This window comes from Brassica napus, chromosome C9 (genome assembly GCF_020379485.1).
Source record: "Brassica napus cultivar Da-Ae chromosome C9, Da-Ae, whole genome shotgun sequence".
In the NCBI taxonomy this organism is placed as follows: Eukaryota; Viridiplantae; Streptophyta; class Magnoliopsida; order Brassicales; family Brassicaceae; genus Brassica; species Brassica napus.
Window position 1 is genome coordinate 37,153,895 of NC_063452.1, and position 12,338 is coordinate 37,166,232.

Below are 12,338 nucleotides of genomic sequence, written 5' to 3' on the forward strand. Positions count from 1 at the left end.
GTTGATCGTCACTCTTTGAGTGTCGTTCGACACTTCTTCTTTCTCGACATCTTCTCTTCGCGCGTCAGAAAGACCACTCTTCAGTAAAACGATCATAACTTTTGATTCAGTATCTTGATTGACCTCAAACCGATGGAATTGGAAAGCTAACTCAAATATCTATTTTGTGTCAAAAGATGAGATTAATAGCACCGTGGGAAGGCCTCCATCCATTGCTAAACTTGTGATGCATCTGTGCAGTTTTACATCTCAAAAGCTATAGAATTTCCAAAGGGGTCTCAAGCAATACCGAAGTGGTATTTATCGACGCTGGTACCAATGGGCCTCAGTCGACATAACTTTTATATCACAAGCCTTTCTAAGGAGCTACTTCATGAAGAGGCTCATCAAATAGCCCAGTGTAAGAACCTAGATGCACACTTTTATCTTGTAGGATAGGAAATTCAACTTCATAAATAGAGCAGCGAACCACAAATTTTCATAGGGTCATGTATCCTCTTCACTCGTTTGTGAAAACCAGCAGCCTCTTCTGGGCGGATAGGTAGTTTTAGATGTTCAGGGACATCAAGGTGTGAGGCCTTGGACTTGTACATTCTCTCCTCAATTGGTTCCAGCTCATTCATGCAACATGACAGTTCCTCCAACCATGAGTGTCGATCTATATCGGCTGGGTGCTGAACGATGCTAGACTTTGGTAAACTCTCCAGATCTTTTCCGGTAGGATGCCGATCGATGTTAATTGGGTGTCGATCGACGCTCTGTTTCAGTGTCAAGAAATATCGTGAGGACAAATCGATCTTACAGGGATTTGAAGAGGTGTCGAACGCCGGTAGGAGTTTGTGTCATTCGACATTGAGGTCGGATCACTAATATCAACTTTGTCAACTCAATCAACTTCGTCATTCGACCCTTTTCCAAAATGGGGTCGGCCATCTGTCTTGGGTTCAGTTCTTGTCTTTGCGGAGCCTTCATCTGCATGTTGAACCTGGATAACTGGCTTCTTGACGTGAGTGTTTGAAGTTTCAAATTTCGCATTCGGCTCATTGGAGACAGAATTCAACTTCTGACTGCAATCAAACATCATCACCTTCTGCTAATGTTCAAGGGTCTGATCCAGCTTAACGCAATTTTACTCTCTCTAGAGTTCTCTAAGGACAGAAGGAGGCAAAAGATTTCAATGTTGTCGAAGAAAGGTTTTCTGATGTTATTACAAGTAGTAAAAGATTCTGGTGGTAGCTGCTTGAACCAACATGCTGCTTCTCCAACAAGAGAATATGGAAAGAGCTTTTAAGAAAGACTATCTTTAGAGACTCGATTGCAAGTAATGTGAGAAGCCAAATCTTCAATCATCTCGATATGAGCTATTGGTTGCCCATGAAGAAGACCATGAAAGAGATGCTGACCCACAAGAGAGAGGAACGTTTAGTTCAGACTCAAAATCATTCCTCTACCGTTTAGAACGACGCATCATCAACGTAGAACTCCTTATGTCTATTGTAGTCCCTAAGTGTCTTCTGTCTTTCAAATCCAGCAACAACAGTAGCATCAAGGATTGCAGCCCCATATGAATAAATTAATTGTCCAGCACTGTTACGAGCACAACATTAAAATGTTTATATAGAATATATACTATTTATATTTTGTTAATAAATATAATATAATATTGCTGATATATACTTTATATTGATTTATTAAATAAAATATATATTTTGAAAAAAATAAGATTTATAAGTCATAATTATTTAAAAATGAATAAATAGAGTAAATATAAGGTTTGTTATACATTGTTATCGTTCAAAATATATTATATCTTTTTAGTAAGATTTCCTTAAAATAAAATAGTAAAAAACCAAAATCTACAAATAATGATGAGTTTTTTGCAAAATTGACTCAAAACTCAAAGTCAAACCTAAAACTAACCCATGTTTTTTTTGGATTTTTCTTTTGTCCTATTCACCCCACAAGTTCATATAATTCACGAAAATGCCTTCAATTTTTTTTTTTTCCGAAAATGATATTTTTACTTTCTCACCCTCATCATCTTCAAGTAATTACAAGATTGTCATTCTCATCAATACCCCAACCACCATGAACAACCAATTTGAAGCTCTTAATGCACCTAAAATCGATTTACACTCTCTCTTTCTCACTTGTTATGAATTAAAAACAACATCTCTTTCACTTTGCCTCCATATTCATCCAAAAAACTCAAGCTTTTGATTCAAATTTTTTTAAGGTTGATAGAGCCATTCAAGCATACTATTCTTGGTGGGTTACTTTCGTTTGAGATTCTGGGTGGTTGGAGAAGACTCTGTGTGCTAAGGAAGTCATCTCACTAGTTTAAGGTATGAAATTGATTTTTTTTCCAGATCTGTTCATGTAGAAGAATTATCCGTAAGTAGTCTGGCTGTTGAAGTAGACTTACGGGTAAGTCTTCTGGTCAAACAGACGACTTACTTTTAAGTCGTCATCTTTGTTTGTTAAAAAAAAATCTAGAGAATACCCTAGACGACTTACTGATAAGTCGTCTAGGATAAACATGTTAGTTTTGCATTTGACCGAATTGTGTCAGATATTTGACTTTTTCTGGACGACTTACGAGTAAGTCGTCTCAGGGAAAACAAAAATTTCAATATTTTATTAAAGCTGGACGACTTATCTGTAAGTCGTCTCAGGTTACTTTTGCAATTGGAAAATAAAACTTAAATATTTAACTTCTCCCAGACGACTTACGCGGAAGTCGTCAAGTATGACGACTTACTTGAAAGTCGTCCAGGATAAGCAAAGTCGTCCAGATTTATTTCCTAGATTATGGTTAAACCTTGCTTATCTCGGACGACTTTCTCGTATGTCGTCTGCCTGGACGACTTTCAAGTAAGTCGTATGGGTAAAGTTAAATATTTAAGAATTGCAAACTAACCTGAGAAGGCTTACAAATAAGTCGTCTAGCTATAATAAAATATTAAAATTTTTGTTTTCCTGGAGACGACTTACGGGTAAGTCGTCCAGAAAAAGTCAAATATCTTACACAATTCGGTCAAATGCAAAACTAACCCGTTTATCCTAAACGAAAGTTTTTTTTAACATACAAAGCTGGACGACTTACTTGTCCTATTTAAAATTCAATTGCAAAAATGACCTGTTTGGACGACTTACTGGTAAGTCTTCCAGACGACTTACTGGTATGTCGCCTGCGTCAATGTTTAGTAAACTTTCATTTTCTCTATGTTTACTAATGTGTTTTATTTTGAATTTTTGTAGATGATGCGTCAGTTACATGCAGTGTATGGAGAATGGTTGTTGAAAGATTGCCGTTGGGATTTTGTGGTTGATAATGTCAAAGGAGCGAGAATCATTTTTTTGGGGGAAGGTTCGACACATGCTGAACTTCTTGCAATGGCTCAAGAAGATTATAACCTAGACATGAGCACATAATCTGTGGAGATAACCTACTCATTACCAGCAGAAATGATGCAGGCTCCAGACACCCCTCATATTCATGTTACAAGTGATAGAGAAGTTCGAAACTTGCTCGAGATAACCAAAACGCATGGTGTACGGCTTTTTGTATCAAGCCGTAGCAAGGTGGAAACGGTTTCAGAGTTCAGGGAAGAAGATGATGAAGCTGATGAAGCTGATGAATGTTTTGAAGATGATGATGATGATTTGGTTGAAGATGAAAATCATGATGGGAAGAAGGATGATGGGGAGGAGAACGATGGGGAGGAGGATGCTGGTATCTCTATTGTTGCTGAAGCGGACGAGAATGGTGAGGATTACAGTGTTTATGGAAAGGTTGAAGATGAGGATGAGGAAGATGATGATATGTGTTTTGAAGATATCAAAACGATTGAAGGAGGAAGATCGAATGGTAACAGTATCTATGTCAACCAGAGTTTTGTTAGCAAGGATGCACTGCTTTTAGAGCTGCGGTTGACAGCAGTGAGGTTTAGGTTCTCCTTCAGAATATACAAGTCAACGAAAACTCTCCTTGTGACAACATGTCCGGTTAGTGGTTGTCAATGGAAGGTCAGAGCGAGTGTGAAACATGGGACAAACACGTTTTGGGTAACAAAGTATGTGGAAAAACATACATGCTCAGTGGGAGACCGACTCGCTCAGCGGAGACACTGTACTCCGAAGTATGTTGGCAGGCTTTTCAATGATCGTGTTGGAATCATTGATGGGTTGAATCCGCAGCATATCATTGATGCAATGAAGAACATGTTTGGCATGACGCTTGATTACACCACTTCATACAAAACACTTTTATATGCACAAACATTGGTGAGAGGATCAGCAGAAGATGGGTATTCGCGTCTGCCATCATATCTCGAGCAAATCTCCATAGCAAATCCCGATTCTATCACGGCTATAGAACTTGATTCTATCAATAGATTTAAGTATCTATTTCTCTCTTTTGGAGCTTCTATCAAAGGTTTTAAGTATCAGAGAAGGGTCATTGTGGTGGATGGGACTCACCTAAGTGGGAAGTATGGAGGTGTTATGTTAGTTGCAGCCGCACAAGATGGGAATTTTTAGATATTTCCATTAGATTTTGGGATCGTAGATGCTGAAGATGAACCTTCTTGGGAATGGTTTTTCACAAAATTGGCTAGTTGTGTATCTGATGAGCAGCCTCTGGTGATAGTCTCCGACCGGCACGCGACCATTAAAAGTGCGTGTGATAAGGTGTTTCCTTGAGCAATCCGAGGAATATGTTATTATCACCTTCAAGATAACATTGTCAAAAAGTAGAAAGGGAAACATCTCTTGTACTTGGTGAAAGGTACTGCTTATGCTCATACGGTTTCAGATTTTGACTGGTATATGGATAAGATACGGAGTGCAAACACCTTGCAACGTATTTGGAGAATGCCGACGTCAGCCTATGGTCGAGGGTTTATTGTCAGGGAGACACGTACAACATAAAGACAAGCAACATCGCTGAATCTATTAATTCCGCTTTGAAGCGAGCTAGAAGATTTCCGGTTCAGTTCCTATTGGAGTTCATAAGGGAGAAGCTAGGAAAGTGGTTTTGGAAAAGGAGAGAAGATGCTTTGAGTCTCCCAACTCAACATGGTCGAGGTGTTGAATACTTGCTTGCTGTTCGATCGGAGATAGCGGATACGATGATGGTACAACCAATTGATGGATGTCGATTCTTTGTGAAAGGTGGCAAAATGGACTATGTGGTTGATTTGGAACATGGAAAGTGTGATTGTAGTGTCTATGCAGTGGAGAAAATACCTTGCTCTCATGCTATAGCTGCTGCAACATCTGCTGGTTTGCATATCTCCACACTTGTATGTCCAGTGTACTCAAAGGATTTTTTGTTTGCAGGATACTCAGAGAATATATATCCTTGTGTTGGACAACAAGTTGAGAAACACACATGCTTTCCTCCGGATGTAAAGCGTGGTCCGGGAAGACAGAAGAAATCAAGATGGCAATCTTGGTTGGAGCTATCCAGGATGAGAGGACGCAAACCCCGGAAGCAACACAGGGTTTATAGATGCTCAAAATGCAAGAAAACTGGCCATACGAAACCACAATGTAAGTCGTCCAGTGTTTAGTCTTCCAGAAGACCTTCAATTAAGTCATCCGGAAGGTCGTCCAGTTAATCGTCCTGGGTTTTTTCTTCCAGAAGACCTTCAAGTTAGTCGTCCAGTGTTTAGTCTTCCAGAATACCTTCAATTAAGTCGTCCAGAAGGTCGTCTAGTTAGTCGTCCAGGATTTTTTCTTCCAGAAGATCTTCAAGTTAGTCGTCCGGTGTTTAGTCTTCCAGAAGACCTTCAATTAAGTGGTCCAGAAGGTCGTCCAGTTAGTCGTCCAGGTTTTTTTCTTCCAGACGACCTTCAAGTTAGTCGTCCAGTGTTTAGTCTTCCAGACGACCTTCAAGTTAGTCGTCCAGTGTTTAGTCTTCCAAAAGACCTTCAATTAAGTTGTCCAGAAGGTCGTCCAGTTAGTCGTCCAGTGTTTAGTCTATGTATTAAAAATTTGTGTTATGAACTTATCTGTGTCAACTTCTTTGTCAAATTGCACTACCAAACAAATTTGAGATGGTCTTGCCCCTTATATTATCCGAAATATAGTTACAAAATGTCACTGCTCAGAAGACTTTCCAGACTACTTATAGTTAAGTCGTCCAACATTCCAGACGACTTAACTGTAAGTCTTCTGCGCAGAATATAGTTACAAAATAGGTATCAAGTTCAAATACAAAATAGGGGTCAAGTTCAAATGCACACATCAGCCTAATCTATCATACAAAATAATCTAACGTAGCCTATTTATCACCCCTCATACGCACCGAGGTTGGCATCATTGTCCTTGTTTTCGAACTCATGCGCGTCAGGAAGCTCTTGAAATATATCCACTGCCATCTTATCCCTCATAGTCTTCCCTTTTGCCTTAGCAAAGTCTTTTTTACTAAACTCTATCCCAAGAGCATGACATTCAATGTACATTAGAGTGTACACGCCACAATCACCAGCTCGGGCCGGAGGTATATTGGTCGGTCTCTCATATGTGAATGACTCCAGGCTGTATTGGACACGTTGTTCGTCTGAGGAAGCACACTCAAAAAGAAAAGAAGGGACCATGTAGAGAAAATGCTCCATTACCACATAGAGTTCTTCTGGGGAGATACTAGAACAAATGCTGTCAAAGACGACTATGTGCCTTTTAGGGATCGATATCCACATAGCAATCCAATGAGTGTCGGCGTAGTTCACTGGAGCATGGATATCATCAATATCTGTCCCCCAAACCTTGTTCGATTGGCAAAATGATGGTATAGTGCCTGCATAATAATTCCACGCCCCACCAGAGAGTCTTCTTCCTAAACCGTTCTGATCGGGCTCCGAGTCCTTAAAATCCTTGAAGTTGAATCTACATTGCTGAGCAAAGAGATGATCAAGGAAGCACATTCTCTTGCTCCTGAAATGTTGTGGGTTAGCGTCGTACCTCTTCCTCAGCACATTAATCCAAGCATCAATATGCTGCATATAAAATAGGGTACACGTCAGAAGATATCAGACGACTTACTGGTAAGTCGTCTACGTAGAAGACTTACCAGACGACTTACAAGTAATTCGAAGACGAATTAAGTCGTCTGGTAAGTAGTCTACGTAGACGACTTACCAGACGACTTATTGGTAAGTCGTTTACAAAGAATACTTATCAGTAAGCCATCTAAGTTATAGCAGAAGACTTACACAGTCCTCCAGCCAGTCTAAGGAGGTTCGGAGGATTTGATACCACCAAGTTCTACTTTTACATAGTTTTTTATCGAGAGGTGTTCTATAATGACTGCAAACACAAAATGTTGAAAAACAATCAGTTTTTGTAGACTAAAGCAAGCTATTATGGGAAAACCAAACTATTATGGGAAAAGCAAACACTTACGGACAAGTTTTCAACCAATCAGCAAGCTCCTTCAACTTCTTCTTGTCAATTGGTGCAAAAGGATTATAGCCTGGATAAAGCTTTTTGTTTGGAATGATCACTCTGGCCGTGCTGTTTGCCGTATAAGGAGATTGCTGTGAGGCAGCAAGTTTCCTTGTTCGATCACTCTTTGCACGGCAAAGTGCCAAAGCAGCATCCCTCTTTTCCTGATATCTAGCATCCTCCTTCTGTAAATCCAAAACAGTGGGTTGATTTTTGTCCAATAGAACAAGGCTCGGTTCTGGAGCTTTATCTTTCGAGGAACTAGCATCTGCGGGCATAGCTGCGGGCACATCTGGACCTTTATCCTCCGCCAAGCTCTTCCTTCCCGCGTTCGTCCCATTAACACTTTCACTCTGCAATATACAAGATGAGTTTATACAATAATAACCAAAGATCCATTTCAAACAATAATAACCAATGAGTGTCTTCAAACATGAAACAAAATACATATATAAAATCCATACACTATAAACAAAGCACACATGTTCTGACATACAAGAAACAAAGCAAATGCAACTTTTCAGTTCTTATTCTTAAGATTTTGTCTAGTCAATCTCTTGTTGGGAGAGGATTCGTTACTAACCCCGGGTTCGAGCGTCGGTTTAGGTGGAGGGGTATTGTTTTGAGATGATGTCCCTTTCCGTTTTGTGGTGATACCAACCTTCTTCTCCATAGCTTCCACCCTTTCCGACAGAGACTTGATCTCCTTAAGGCACGTCTCAAACCCTTCCCTCATGGCATCAGCTATGTCCTTCAACATGGTTTTAATATCCTCTTTGGTCAACCCACCAAAAGTCGTAGTCACCTCTTCACTAGTCTCTGCAGCTGCCTCTTCACTAGCCTCTGCCTCTTCACTAGCCTCTGCAGCTGCCTCTTCACTAGCTTCTGCAGGTGCCTCTTTACGAGCTTTCTTCCGAGGTCTTGGACTGTCTTCCTTCACTACCTTTTTTTTCGCTGGACTCACAACCGCCGGCTTTGTATTGACCCAAGTACCGGTGACTTCCCAGTAATCCATGGTCCACTTCCACGGTTTCTTCACAAACATGAGTTTAATTATGTTCTCTGCGGGCGTGTCCTCAACATGAAACACCCATTTTGGAAACATTTGACCAATGTCCTTCTGAACAAAGTTGATCACCCTAGTCTGCAGTAAATAGAAGATATGAACTTAGATATTTGACGGATTAAGAAATATGGAAAGAAAATACTTCGCAGACGACTTATAATTATGTCGTCTGGAAAGTCTTCCAGTTGGACGACTTAGTAGACGACTTATAATTAAGTCGTCTGGAAAGTCTTCCAGCTGGAAGACTTAGTAGAAGACTTAGTAGAAGACTTATAATTAAGTAGTCTGGATAGTCTTCCTAGACGACTTAATTATAAGTCTTCTACTAAGTCATCCAGCTGGAAGACTTTCCAGACGACTTAATTATAAGTCTTCTACTAAGTCGTCTAGATTCTAGTAAATACCTGACTGAGGATAGCCTCTTTAAACTGTATGCGTCCTTTGCGACCCTTGTAAGCCAGTATCGGTGGAGGCGGATTGTTTGGGAGATGATTACCATAAGTAGCACCCAATTCCGGAAGAGCTGTGTACACCCATACCTGGAGAGCTTGCGCAAACCCATTAATAGTGTAACAACCCGAAATATCTCTGCCCTTCACAGAGTCCATCAGCACCTTAAACGCGACTCTCCCCCATGGATAATTCTCAAACCGTTCTAGCTCCATCACTAGCCTTGCCAGACTAACCCGTGTAGGGGTTGAATACTTTCTCCCTTCAATGTATCCAGTGAAGATGGCAAGGTACGCGAGCAGCTTGCGATCAATTCCGAGACCACCCTTCGCATCTCTCAAATGCTGCTATTATCTCCTGAGTAGATGGCCCAGCTTCGACATGAACTCCCAACATCCACCAAAAAGAAGTCAACTCCTTTGTAACAACACAGTGAGGTCTCTCAAGGTCCTCGATGTACTCGCAGTTAAGACTAGTGAGGTTTTCAAACTCTAACAGTGAAAACCTCACAGGTTGTGGACCAACGGGACTCCCCAGCTCATACTTCTTCTTTATGTCCAGCTGGAAACCGAGCATGTAGGGAACCAGCCTTGAAGCCCAATCAAATCCCAGCTCTTGGAACTTGAAGAAAACTCCCAACTTCGACTCCTTCAGCTATTCATATTTGTCATCATGAAGAGCTTTCTTTAAAGCAGCATGCAACGTCCAACAAGTATGATACTAAATGCTATGCACTGCGGGGGGGGGGGGGGGGGGCTCTCTTCCCCTAATGTATATATCCTACGGAGGAGTTCTGGCATCTCCATTTTTTTTGCCTGCAAAACAATCAAAGACAACCATCTCAAACAATCAAAGACTTATAATTAAGTCGTCTGGCAAGTTTTCCAGCAGAAAGACTTATAATTAAGTCGTCTGGAAAGTCAAGACTTTCCAGACGACTTAATTATAAGTCTTCCAAGACTTCCAGTTTTATGTTCATCTTTTCCTCAATCAATCACTCGACAGTAAGAAATATAACTTACCGGCGGCGGAGTTCAACGAGACGCCTCTGAGAGAATTCGCGCTAGGGTTTCCTCTCGGATCTTAAATAGAAGAAGCGGCTGTGAGAACGGTGGTGAGAACGACGGTGATAACGGAGGAGAGATAACCGGCGGTGAGAACGATGGATTAGAGAGAATCGACGAAAATCGCCTTCGAAATCGCCTTTGAGAGAAACGGCGTTAGGGTTTTCTGATTTTCGCGAAACAGTGAATAAAAAAAACACCTTATATATGGCCGGTAAATAAACCGGTTAGGTTTAAAAGTACATTGTAAAATTAAAGGTTCGGTCCGGTTTGGATGACTTACTAGTAAGTCATCTGTTGAATACTGTACATCAGACGACTTACTAGTAAGTCGTCGCAGACCCTAAATTTAACCCCTAAACTAAATTGAATAAATTAACTAACTAACCACGTTATAAAGCCGTAGTTATACTTAAATAGTGTTTACTATACACTGAAATAAACACACTTAGGTAAATTTTAAAGTTTTCAAAAAAACATTTATGCATTCCAAAATCTAACCCTAAGAACACATACAATACTACAACATATGTTAGCAAAACCTAAACCAAAGAATATCGTGACTCATTACTTTCACTCATCTATGTTAAAAACAATTAAATTTTGTTATATCTTAATTTATATCTCTTAAAACATATGTTAATTATATGATTTCAATTTTTCATTTATCAAAATATTTTTTACAAAAATTTTAAATTATTTCAAGAAGAAGTAGACCAGACGACAGACGACTTACTGGGGTTAGAAACGTAAAAAAAATTCGGTTTTTTTTGTTTGTTCACAAGGGGCTGGTTGTAATTTCAATAGTTTTTTAGGTTACTTTTGCATTTGATTCAAGTTTGAGTTTACATATATGTTTGAAATCAAGTTGTGAGTCATATTTGACAATTTTTGTAATAATGATTATATAAAATATTTTTACAAATTTGTGGGGCTATTCTTTTTTTTTTATTTTTTGTCAAAAAAATGAAAAAAAAAACAATCTCCCCATAAATGCCATATTTTCCTATAATGGACTATAGAATTTAAAACTTATATTTACCGTACACCATCCAAACAGTAAAGAACCGTATATATGACTGTGTACGCCGTATTTTAGAAGTCTGCATATATATAAATATATACAAGATATAATGGGATCAGTTTTGTTTTCTCTAGCAAGTGAAAGATATACTAATGTCGGAATAACTTTTCTTGTTTAAAGATAAATGTACAACAAAAATGTAACCGAAATTCTTTTACGTGCAAAAAGTTTATAGATCAAAAAACCCTTTTTATACAAATAGGTGGAAAAGAAAACGTATATATACGGCTAGGCTATGAATCGAACATATATCATAAATGTAAGAATAAATCATCTTGGAATCAGACAATTCTTGGTCCATACAATTTCTCATGCGAAATAACATGTGAGATAATAATGTCCGGATGGAATAAACTTTTAAACAATTCTATTCCGGTCTAGTTACCCAGACCACTTCAAAATTGAGTAATAGAATGTCCGTTCAACGTAAAAAAAAAAAAACAAGAAATATGATTGTAAGAAATAAGAAATTTTTTATAAAAAAAAGTATATTTAGAAAAACAAAAGTGAAACTGAAAGAGAGTACCAGTCGATCCCAACTTAAGTTTGAGAGAGAGACTTAACGAGTAAGTTATGAGATGTTGGTCTGACTCAATTTTCTACTCTCATTTCTTTATTTTGAATTATTTCAGTTTTAATATTGTAATTTCTTTATCTTTGGACCGGTGGTTTTGCTTTTTAATTCTCCTTTTCTCCCGTCGAGCAATAAAGATCACAAAGTCCGCCAAACCAAAGTTGTTGTATTTTTTACCTTCAGCTTTCCAGGATCAGACTTTGAATTTAGAAATAGCATTTATGTTATACTCCTTTTATATGTATAATGTAATCTTGTATACTCTAAAGTTACACTTAGTATCCCTTTTAAAAGAATAAAGATAATTGTTTCGACGTTAAGGAAATGCATTTATACTCATCTGTTGGATGACTATTCCTGTTGAATCTGAATTTGAATGCAAAGCTATATTTTTGAGAATAATACAAGTTGTGAAAAGCTCGCTTATAGTCCGGGAATATTGTATAAAAACAAAAATATTATATTTTGTGATAAAAATATACTCTTCTTTAAATTCCACAAAGTTGATCTCTAGAATTTTGAGTAAAATTGATATATAGTTTTTTCAACCAAGCTTATAATTAAGCTGTTTGTTTTAGTGATGTCACAAACACAGATTAATACTTGGAAGTATTATTGTTTTATTGTATATATTCTTTAGTATGGCAT